At 36.4% G+C, this 10,784-nt stretch overlaps 1 pseudogene; it reads left to right on the top strand.

Annotated features, from left to right (window-relative positions):
• The window catches only part of LOC105524942, a 107,623-nt pseudogene extending 97,580 nt beyond the window's left edge, over positions 1 to 10,043 (top strand).
• Positions 10,044 to 10,784: the final 741 nt, after the last annotated feature.

Genomic DNA, 10,784 nt, shown 5'->3' with positions numbered 1-10,784 from the left:
GGGTTTCATCGTATTAGCCAGGATGGTCTCGATCTCCTGACCTCGTGATCCGCCCGTCTCGGCCTCCCAAAGTGCTGGGATTACAGGCTTGAGCTTTTTCACTAGTTATTACGGGGTCAAGTGGAGCGCCTATTGATCTGTAAGATGTGCTAATTGTTACCATTGACTACAGTTAACTTGAATTCCATGTGTCTTGTCTGCCCCTACTCAACAATTACAAGAGTTTCTTGGAGCTTCAGAATTGGTAAGGAACAGATTAGTTTTGTTGTAATTAATAAAAGTACCAAAAAGCCCAAGAGATCTGAACAAGGAGGTCTCTGTTTGAAAGAACACAAGGGTTTCCCTTTATCCACGCTTCCAAAAACAAGTACATTGGTACCAATCCAGTATTGCTGTGGAGAAATTAGGGTCTATCTTTGTTGTTCCACTTTGTTTCAAAACATGCACCTGAGAGGGACACAGCTCTTCCTGCAATGTATGGTTGCCAAGGCACTAAGGCCTGTCTAATTTATCCTAGTTATTTCCCTTTCTTTTGTATTTTCTTTGCATTATTCAGAATTAAAGCAATGATCTCATCATAGTTTTCCAAAAACAAAAAGAGAATTTATTAGATCAATACAAATTCAGTAAAATAGTAATAAAATACCCATGCATTATGACAATAAAATTCTATTGCTTTTCTTATTTAATAGGTTACTGGGCTTATTCTTCTTAGACACTTCTTTGAGCAAATAAAGAATATGAAATATTTTGTTTGATATCCTAGTTTTATTTTTATTAACATGGTTTTAAACAGGGTATCTATAGATGTGTTAATGCCAATGGAATACTTTAACTCTGATGACCCAGAATAAAATTTCTGCAAAATTTGCTTTATCTGTCCAATAATAAGAGATCAAAAGCCCTGATACTCATGAATACTTTGACCTGGGAAAACCTACAGGCTACTTTCCCACAGGTATAGGGGCTTCTTATCAGGCTCCACAGATACTATAGGCTGGATCTGCAACCAAAAAGACCATTCAAAGTTTTGGGAAATAATAGAGAATAGTAGCTGGTAAGAGATCATGGAAGTAATACAAGGAGGTGAAAAGTAAAAAGGATCACAGTAATACAAGGAAGTAAAAAGTAAAACATGATATCACAAATGAGGAAGAGAGATACCAAGAAGACAGGGAAGTTGATTATAGTTTCAGCCTGAAATAAATGAAGAGGGTCAGAATTCCCACACCCTCTTAATAAATTTCAAACAGCCATTCTCCCACTATATTCATGCTAGTTTTTGTACAAAACCAGTTTTCATAATTATGACAGGCTTTTTGTTTAGTGGGGCCAAACTGTAACGTGTGCCAGTAAAGAATGCTGGGGCAGATATTCATGGAGCGGATAGTATTCCTGTACAAATTCAATAAATTGTGCGTGCTACTTAGAGTAAAATAGTATGTTTAGTTTAAGTTTGATATATTGAAGGCTTTTTTGGCTTTAATAGCAATATTATTACATTATTTATTAGGCATTTAATGGTGCCATTTCACATAATTCTCATTCTGCTCTCCTCTACCCTTCTGCTTTTTTCCCTCCTTCTCCCTCACCTTCTTCTGTTACTCATACCTCCTAAAAGTCATCTGAAGACAAATTAGCTTGGAATATTCACTATAATGCTTTGGGAAGGTTGCCACAGACATCCCCTCACCAGATATTTCAACAAGTTGATTGTATCACATACCATTTAGGCACAGTTTTAAAAATTTGTTCATTTATTTTTGGATGCATAATAAATGTACATAGTTTTGGGGTAGACATATTGAACTTTAGGTGTCTATAAAATATTGGTGGGAATATCTGACAAAGAGTGATAGAAAGTTCTGAGGCTTAAGACAAAGAGACTAAGAAGAGCACAGGGTAAGAATGTTGCTGTTCAAATCAAGGAAGAAATGCATTTTAAGGATAATTGAGTACTTAACAGCTTGAACACCAAAATGAAGTCCTTATTTCAACACCAGCCCATTGGCTGGTGGGCTTTTCCACCACTACCCAACTCAGATCTTCTCTGCTCATTTTTCTTTAAGAGCTGACTCTCACATCTATATTTTCAGACACTTTTTATGCATGGCACTATAAGTATATATCTAAAGATAATAACTATTTACATCATTCCCAAATATTGCCGTTACTTGAATTCACTAATCGTATGCCCTTCTAACATCAGTCAGTATATACCATTAATGATGGTTGTAGGCATGAGGAAAGTTTAACATTCCGTTAGGTCTCTATGATCCATTTAATTTATTTGCAGAGCCAGTATTTATATTCTGATTATAATTCCAAGAATTGGCCTTTTCTTGATGGGGTAGAGATTATACCCATTATCCAAACATTTGTCCTCTTAGTGAAGACAGAAGAGCTCTATCTGTGATGTACTATATATTTTTGATAGCAGTTACCTTTATCTTAATCTTACCTGACCAATCTGCATTTGGCACAGTGAAAATGTTCTACTTCTTGCATCTCCCATGCAAATTTATTCTCTATTTCAGCCATAAAATATCTTAGTTCTTCAACCTTTAATTGTACTCCTTCCTTTATTACTACTTCCCTATACTCTTTCTCCCAGGCGATATGAAACAAGCATAAGGCACAGTAGCACAAATGACTACCACTGTAAACTAGAAAAATCAGCTAGTCTACATTTTCACTATCAAAATCACATCAAATTCAATGTGCCCAACAGTGAATCCATGATATGCACTTTTCCAGCCAGGTCTGACCTGGTCTTCTTGGTCATGAAACTGAAGTCTGAATGAGTTACAACATAAGGTTCTGTGTATATCAGATAAAGTTAACGTGTTTATATACCTATTACTCATTAATTTATGAAAGTTATTTATTAATTTCCAGCATTCGCCATATCATTAGGTGGCACCAGGATCCATGGAGTTACATCTAAGAGAACTAAGCATCTTTAAAGTATCTCTTATCCACAAAACTCATAACCATCCCATAACCAAGACCTGTTATTTTTCCCCTTAATCATCTCTTTAATCTACCCATTATAATTTTTAAAATTTTCACTGCCATTAAAGTTCAAAAAACAGCCAAGTCTTACCTGGACCATTGTAGTAGCTGTTTAACTTGTTTTCTCTCATTCATGCTGCCTTCCCCCAATCCATTGTACATACTACAATCAGAGAGATCTTTAAAAAGACAAATATGATAATGTCATCTTCATTGAAACTCTTTAGAAACCTCTCATTGCTTCTAGGATTAATAAAAAATTGATTTGGCATACAAGATCCTAATTCTCCAACCTCATCTTGCAATATTCTTTTTTTTTTTTTTTAAGAGGGCGTCTTGCTCTGTCACCCAGACTGGAGTGCAGTGGTGCGATCTCGGCTCACTGGAACTTCCACCTCCCAGGTTCAAGCAGTGCTCCTGCCTCAGCCTCTTGAGTAGCTGGGATTACAGATGCACTCCACCATGCCCAGCTATTTTTAGTAGAGACGGGGTTTCACCATGTTTGTCAGGCTGATTTCAATCTCCTGACCTCATGATCTGCCCACCTCAGCCTCCCAAAGTGCTGGGATTACAGGTATGAGGAACCACGTTTGACCTCATTTTGCAATATTCTATCCCTTTTCTCTGCATTCTAGGCATACCAGCTCTCTTTCCTGAACTTGTCACATGACTTTTGTACATATTGTCTACAAATGTATATTTGTACATATGCACACATATATTGTCCATATGTATAAAATGTTAAACCCATAGTTCCACCTCCTCTCATTCCTCTCTGTGAGTGCCGTGGACTGCAACTGCTTCTAATTCGCTATCTTGGCCTCTCCTCAACTAAGATACTTTTTATGGGTTTATCAACACATAACACCATTGTAAGTCAAGAATATCTATAGTATACTCAAGAATTTACTGTTTATGTCTTCCTTTTGTTCATACAAAAAGATACAAAATCCAAAACTGATTACTGATTTTTAGCACATGATCCATAATGCTATCTTATAAAAAGGAGTAAAAATGTAACTCATTTGAACTAAATTTGTTCAATAATAGCTCAACCCTAATACATCTTAATTTATTATAATCTAGGAACCCATAATTTATATACACTGAGGTAATTGCTACTGTTTCTCTATCCAAATCAATGAACAGTCCTCAACTGTTAGGCCTATGTCCTGGAAACTAATCAACTAGAGTTCCATGTTAACCTGTTTCTTTCTATGCTTTATTTGAATATCTGGTACATATAAAGATGACATAGTTATAAATTTTCCCATTTGAGATATCAATAACTAGAACTTTTTTTTCTTTTATCTTACAGTCAAGCTTTGATCATTATTTTCCAAGTTCTTAACAACTCTTTGTTAACAAATAAAAAGAATCCAGTAAAATGCCTGAGACATTGGAGGCACTCAGTAAATGTTATTTACCCAACTGACCTTACACACGATTTTAATTTACCTTACTATTTTCTCAAATTTGCCCATTATTATCCTTGTCTTATTAAAAACATAAAAAACCATAAGTGCCTTTATTTTCTTTTAAAATTCTAAAATGCTTATTTTTCTTTGAAGCAATCTACAGAGAAAAATAACTTGACAATTTGAATAACTCTGACAAAGATTTTAAGTCCTACCTTTAGCAGCCAAACAACAGTGGCAGAAAGAGACATGAAGTAAACAATGACAAAAATACTACAATAAAAATATGTTCTATGACCAGAAAGATTAATAAAGTTTTCTTATTTAGGAGAGTTAAGCAGAGTGGTATTTATGTTATTTATAGGAGGACAAGGGGGGTAAAAAGAGATACTAGGAATATGCAGAAAGAACGTGACATATTCCAGAATATTTAAGCACCCAACCCAGATGGAGTTCAGAATGAATGGCAGGGGTAAGTGGGATGAGGCTGGGTAGGCAGGCACATGCTAGATCAGGGAAGTCTGTGTATTTGACTTTAAGGAGCAGAAAAACATGTGAGGAGATTTGGCTTTTTGAAACCTCACTGTAGTTGCAGCAGCATGGTGCTTTTATTTAATAAGTCCTCTCCAAAGAGAAAATGAGGGCAGTTTAAGAACTGTATAATTTACGGTAAGTTATATGACAGCTATCACTAAAACAGTGTTATCAATTTACTGCTTTTTACGAGGGAGGAAGAGAGCAAGTCTTGGATTAGTGCACTAAAGAAAACTAACCTTTTCCCCCATAAATGCAAAGATTGCGTAGAGAACAATTATGTCAGACTAATGCAATTTATTTCTATGATGTCATCTATCTGGGCTTCAGTAAGGACGGATCCAGTTCCTGATGGAAATCAAAATAACAGGCTAGACTGATACAATCTAGAACACTCCACCACTGAGAGAAAGAACATGAAATTAGAGGAAGGGCTGATTACTTCTGTTTGGAAACAGAGGGTAGCGGGTGGGTGATCTGCCTATAGCTACTGCTGTGTAGTATCTTTATTCATCAATGTTTGAGTGCTTACCTATTAATTTTTCATACGATAAAAAGTTTGTCAAAATTGATTACTTGAAAAAGCAAACATCTTTACATTTTAATGCATATTATATAGATGAAAGTACAGTGTAAACAAATGAAAAGCAATATATGAAGAAGAAAACAAACTCTAAGTAAAGAAAAATTGTATCAGAAAAGTTTAACATGTTCCTGGGGCCATGGAGATCCTCATGTATATAAATGCATTCATGAATTAAGTTATGCTGGTAGTTTAACATGCATGTATTTTGCTTCAATGTGCAAATAAAAGTATGTAAGACATTTAAATCATTCCCCTTAAAGAAGCATTTCATCCTACTCAGGTAAACAAATTTATTTTGACATCATATTTCAATTATAATATTGTCATAAACTCTTAGACTTATTAAATTAATCCTCATAATAACCCTATAATACAGGTACTACTGTATCTCATTTTAAAGATGAGGAAGCTGTTGGCCGGGCATGGTGGCTCATGCCTGTAATCCCAGCACTTTGGGACACCAAGGTGAGTGGATCATTTGAGATCAGGAGTTTGAGACCAGCCTGGCCAACATGGTGAAACCCTGCCTCTACTAAAAATACAAAAATTAGCCGGATGTGGTAGGGAGCTCCTGTAATCCCAGCTACTTGGGAGGCTGAGGCAGGAGAATTGCTTGAACCCGGGAGGCGGATGTTGCCATGAGCTGAGACTGCGCCACTGCACTCCTACCTGGGCGACAGAGTGAGACTCCGTCTCAACAACAACAACAAAAAAGATGAGGAAGCTAAGTATCATAGTCACTAGTAAACTGTGGAGTAATTTCAAGATCTAGAGAAAAATTTTTAGCAGATAAGGATTTAAAGCAAACTAAACTTATTAGAAATAGGTCCTGGACATTATTTATTGCCACATTTGAATACTGACTAGGAGAATACAATAGCATTAGACATATCAGGAATTTTACAAAGCATGATCAAAATTTGATTTGATGTGATGCACAGTAACATGTCAAACATATCCGAAATATTGTTTATAACAGTGACCTAGTAAGGATGATTTTGACCCAAGTTACTGTTTGAAGAGAAAACTGGAGGAGACTATTTCTAGCAGAATATGCTTTATCCTGTGGAGGGGACTTTCACATGCCAACAACCTGACAGATGATGAAGAATGCCTCATGACAAAACTGACCTCAAACTTTCAGTAAGATTCACAATGTTATTCTTATTTGCAGATGATTTTTAGCTACTACACTGCAATTTAGAAAACAATGACTCCAGGGAGAAGCATGGTCTACTATTTAGTGCATTGTGTAACATTAAGATCTACTGAAATTTGCTGGTTCTTTGAAATAAAATGAATCTTTAGTGCTTGGCAATATCCTGCATCATAAATTTCTAAGGAACGGAATGAGCTTTGACTGTCTTACCTTGAGAATAAGTAAATTCACGTAAAATATATAAGATAAATACTGGCTTAGATGAAGCTCCACCAGTACTCCCGGCCCCCGCCTTTCGAACTGGGAGCTAGCGTGGCGCAGACACTGAAGGCAGCGGCAGGGCCAGAGGCTCAGCGGCTCCCACGACTGAACATAAACTTGTGGTAGTTGGAGCTGGTGGCATAAGCAAGAGTGCCTTGACGATACAGCTAATTCAGAATCATTTTGTGGAAGAATATGATGCAACAATAGAGGATTCCTACAGGAAGCAAGTAGTAATTGATGGAGAAACCTGTCTCTTGGATATTCTCAACACAGCAGGTGAAGAAGAGTATAATGCAATCCTCGAGGGACCAGTACATGAGGACCTGGGGGGGGGGATTTCTTTGTGTATTTGCCATAAATAATATTAAATCATTTGAAGATATGCACAATTATAGAGAAGAAATAAAAAGATTTAAGGACTCTGAAGATGTGCCTATGGTCCTAGTAGGAAATAAAATGTGATTTGCCTTCTAGAATAGTAGACACAAAACAGGCTCAGGACATAGCAAGGAGTTAGGGGATTCCTTTTATTGAAACATCAGCAAAGACAAGACAGGGTGTTAATGATGCCTTCTATACATTAGTTTGAGAAATAAAGAAAAGATGAGCAAAGATGGTAAGAAGAAGAAAAAGAAGTCAAAGTATGTAATTATATAAATACAATTTGTACTCTTTTCTTAAGACATACTTAAGTAAAAGTGATTTTTATACATTACACTAAATTATTAGCATTGTTTTAGCATTACCTCATTGTTTTCCTGCTCCATGCAAACTGTTAGCTTTTACCTTAAATGGTTATTTTAAAATGACAGCGCAACCTTTTTTTTCCTGTAAATGCCAGTATTACCAGAGTTTTGGTTTTCAAACTAGCAATTCCTGCGAAAAAGAAACTGAATACCTATGATTTCTGTCTTGGGTTTTTTGGTGCATGCAGTTGATTACTTCTTATTTTTCTTACCAATTTGTGAACATCGGTGAGAAACAAATTAATGAAGCTTTTGAATCATCCCTATTCTGTGTTTTATCTAGTCACATAAATGGATTAATTACTAATTATAATTTCAGTTGAGGCTTTATAATTGGTTTTCCTGAAACGTTGAGGGAACACAAATTTATGGGATTCCTGATGATTCTTCTTCTAGGCATCATGTCCTGTAATTTGTCAACCCTGGTGAATGTAAAGTTACACTGTTCACAAAAGTTTTGTCCCCCTTTCCACTGCTATTAGTCATGGTCACTCTCCCAAAAATATTATATTTTTTCTATAAAAAAATGGAAAAAATTACAAGGCAATGGAAACTATTATAAGGCCATTTCCTTTACACATTAGATAAATTACTATAAAGACTCCTAATAGCTTTTCCTGTTAAGGCAGACCCAGTATGAAACTGGAATTATAGCAACCATTTTGGGGCTATATTTACTTGGCACTAAATTTTTATAATAATTGAAAGAATTTTAACAGGTATAAAAAATTCTCATAGGAATTAAATGCAGTCTCCCTGTGTCAGATTGTTCTTTCATAGTATAACTTTAAATCTTTTATTCAACTTCAGTCTTTGGAGATAGTTTTAATTCTGCTTGTGATATTAAAGATTGTTTGGGCCAGTCATAGCTTAGTAGGTGCTGAAGAGACCAAGGTTGCCAGGCCAGGCCCTCTGTGAATCTCTGAGCTTCACAGAGAGTTTCACAGCATGGACTGTGTCCCCAGGTCATCCAGGGTTGTCATGCATTGGTTGGTCAAAATGGGGAGGGATTAGGACAGTTTGGATAGCACAACAAGATACATTCTCACTCTGTGGTGGTCCTGCTGACAAATCAAGAGCATCGCTTTTGTTTTTAGAAAACAAACTCTTTCTTAAAAATTACTTTTAAATATTAACCCAAAAGTTGAGATTTTGGGGTGGTGGTGAGCCAAGACATTATTATTTTTTAAACAATGAAGTGAAAAAGCTTTCAAATCTCTAGGTTTGGCTAGTTCTCTTAGCAATGGTTAAATTAACATTTCATAAACACTTTCCAAGTCTGATCCATATTTAAGATTACTGCTTTAAAAATAAATATTAATAAAAACAATGCTTTTAATATACTTAAAATGTTACTTGTTTTAAAATACATGAAGTGAGATGGTGTGGTGAGATGAAAATATCAGTGGACTACAAGGAAGGTGACTTAGGTTCTAGATATATGTCTTTTAGGACTCTGATTTAGAGGAAATCACTTACTATCCTTTTCTTCATGTTAAAAGAAGTCATCTCTGCCAGGCGCGGTGGCTCACGCCTATAATCCCAGCACTTTGGGAGGCTGAGGTGGGCGGATCACGAGGTCAGGAGATCGAGACCATCCTGGCTAACACGGTGAAACCCCGTCTCTACTAAAAATACAAAATATTAGCCAGGCGTGGTGGCGGGTGCCTGTAGTCCCAGCTACTCGAGAGGCTGAGGCAGAAGAATCGCTTGAACCCTGGAGTCAGAGGTTGCAGTGAGCCACTGCACTCCAGCCTGGGCGAGAGCAAAACTCCATCTCAAAAAAAAAAAAAAGGCATCTTAAACTCTTTGCTTTTTTACAACTATATGATTTATATTCCGTTTACATAGGATACACTTATTTGTCAAGCTCAGCACAATCTGTAACTTTTTAACCTATGTTACCATCTTCAGTGCCAATCTTGGGCAAAATTGTGCAAGAGGTAAAGTTTATATTTGAATATCCATTCTCATTTTAGGACTCTTTCCATATTAGTGTCATCTTGCCTGCCTGCCTTCCACATGCCCCATGACTTGATACAATTTTAATGCTTCTAATTCTCCTAACCATAACTTTTACTGCTGCTCTGGATATTGCCATTAAGGTTTCACATTAAATCACATCAAAATCCCCTGCGTCTTATTTCCTCAGGTCTCAAAAGAATCTGACAGATATCATAATGGGATTTGACCTAATAGCTAATTTTCAGGTGGTGGCTGATCCTTTGAACACCTCTCTGCTGCCCAATTCATTAGTGACAGTAGGAATTTTCAAACCTGGTGCAACAGACAGAACCCTATCCAGTGGAAGAAGATTTTAATAGCAATAGTGCTGAAAGAATTTCTTAGGTAATCTACAAGTAGGACTACCCCGGTAACAGTAATACATTCCAACGTTTTAATAACGAGAAATCTTACAATGAAAATACTTTAACATTTAATACAGAAAGCTTACTTTTTGTTTGTTTGTTTTTGTTTGTTTTTTGGCGGGATCAGAGTCTCACTCTGTCACCCAGGCTGGAACGCAGTGGTGTCATCTTGTATCACTGTAACCTCCATCTCCCAGCTTCAAGCGATTCTCGTGCCTCAGCCTCCCGAGTAGCTGGGATTATAGGCATGTGCCACCATGCTCAGCTAATTTTTGTATTTTTAGTAGAGATGGGGTTTCACCCTATTGGCCAGGCTAGTCTGAAATTCCTGACCTCAAGGGATTCGCCCGTCTCGGCCTCATAAAGTTTACTGTTTATTTCTTTAGAGGTAAAAACTATCTTAAGATTTCCGTTTGTCAAAAAGTCATGATTTCTTGATAATTATGTAGTAACATATTTTTATAACCAAGCAGTTAGTTTAAGGCTGAATTTATATTTAATAACTTCTGTGTTAGTACTGGATAGCATGAATTCTGCATTGAGCAATTGAATAGCATACTACTGATAGCTGTCTGTCAAAAAATGAAAACTTCTTTCTAAAGATACTCACATGAGTTCTTGAAGAATAGTCATAGCTAGACTAAGATTTGTGTTTTAGTTTAATAGTTTGAAGTGCCTGTTTGGGATAACGAT

Source organism: Colobus angolensis, unplaced genomic scaffold, assembly GCF_000951035.1.
Source record: "Colobus angolensis palliatus isolate OR3802 unplaced genomic scaffold, Cang.pa_1.0 Scaffold51, whole genome shotgun sequence".
Classification (NCBI taxonomy): domain Eukaryota; kingdom Metazoa; phylum Chordata; class Mammalia; order Primates; family Cercopithecidae; genus Colobus; species Colobus angolensis.
The sequence above is the reverse complement of the archived record's forward strand: the minus strand, read 5'-3'. Positions and strand labels throughout refer to the sequence as shown.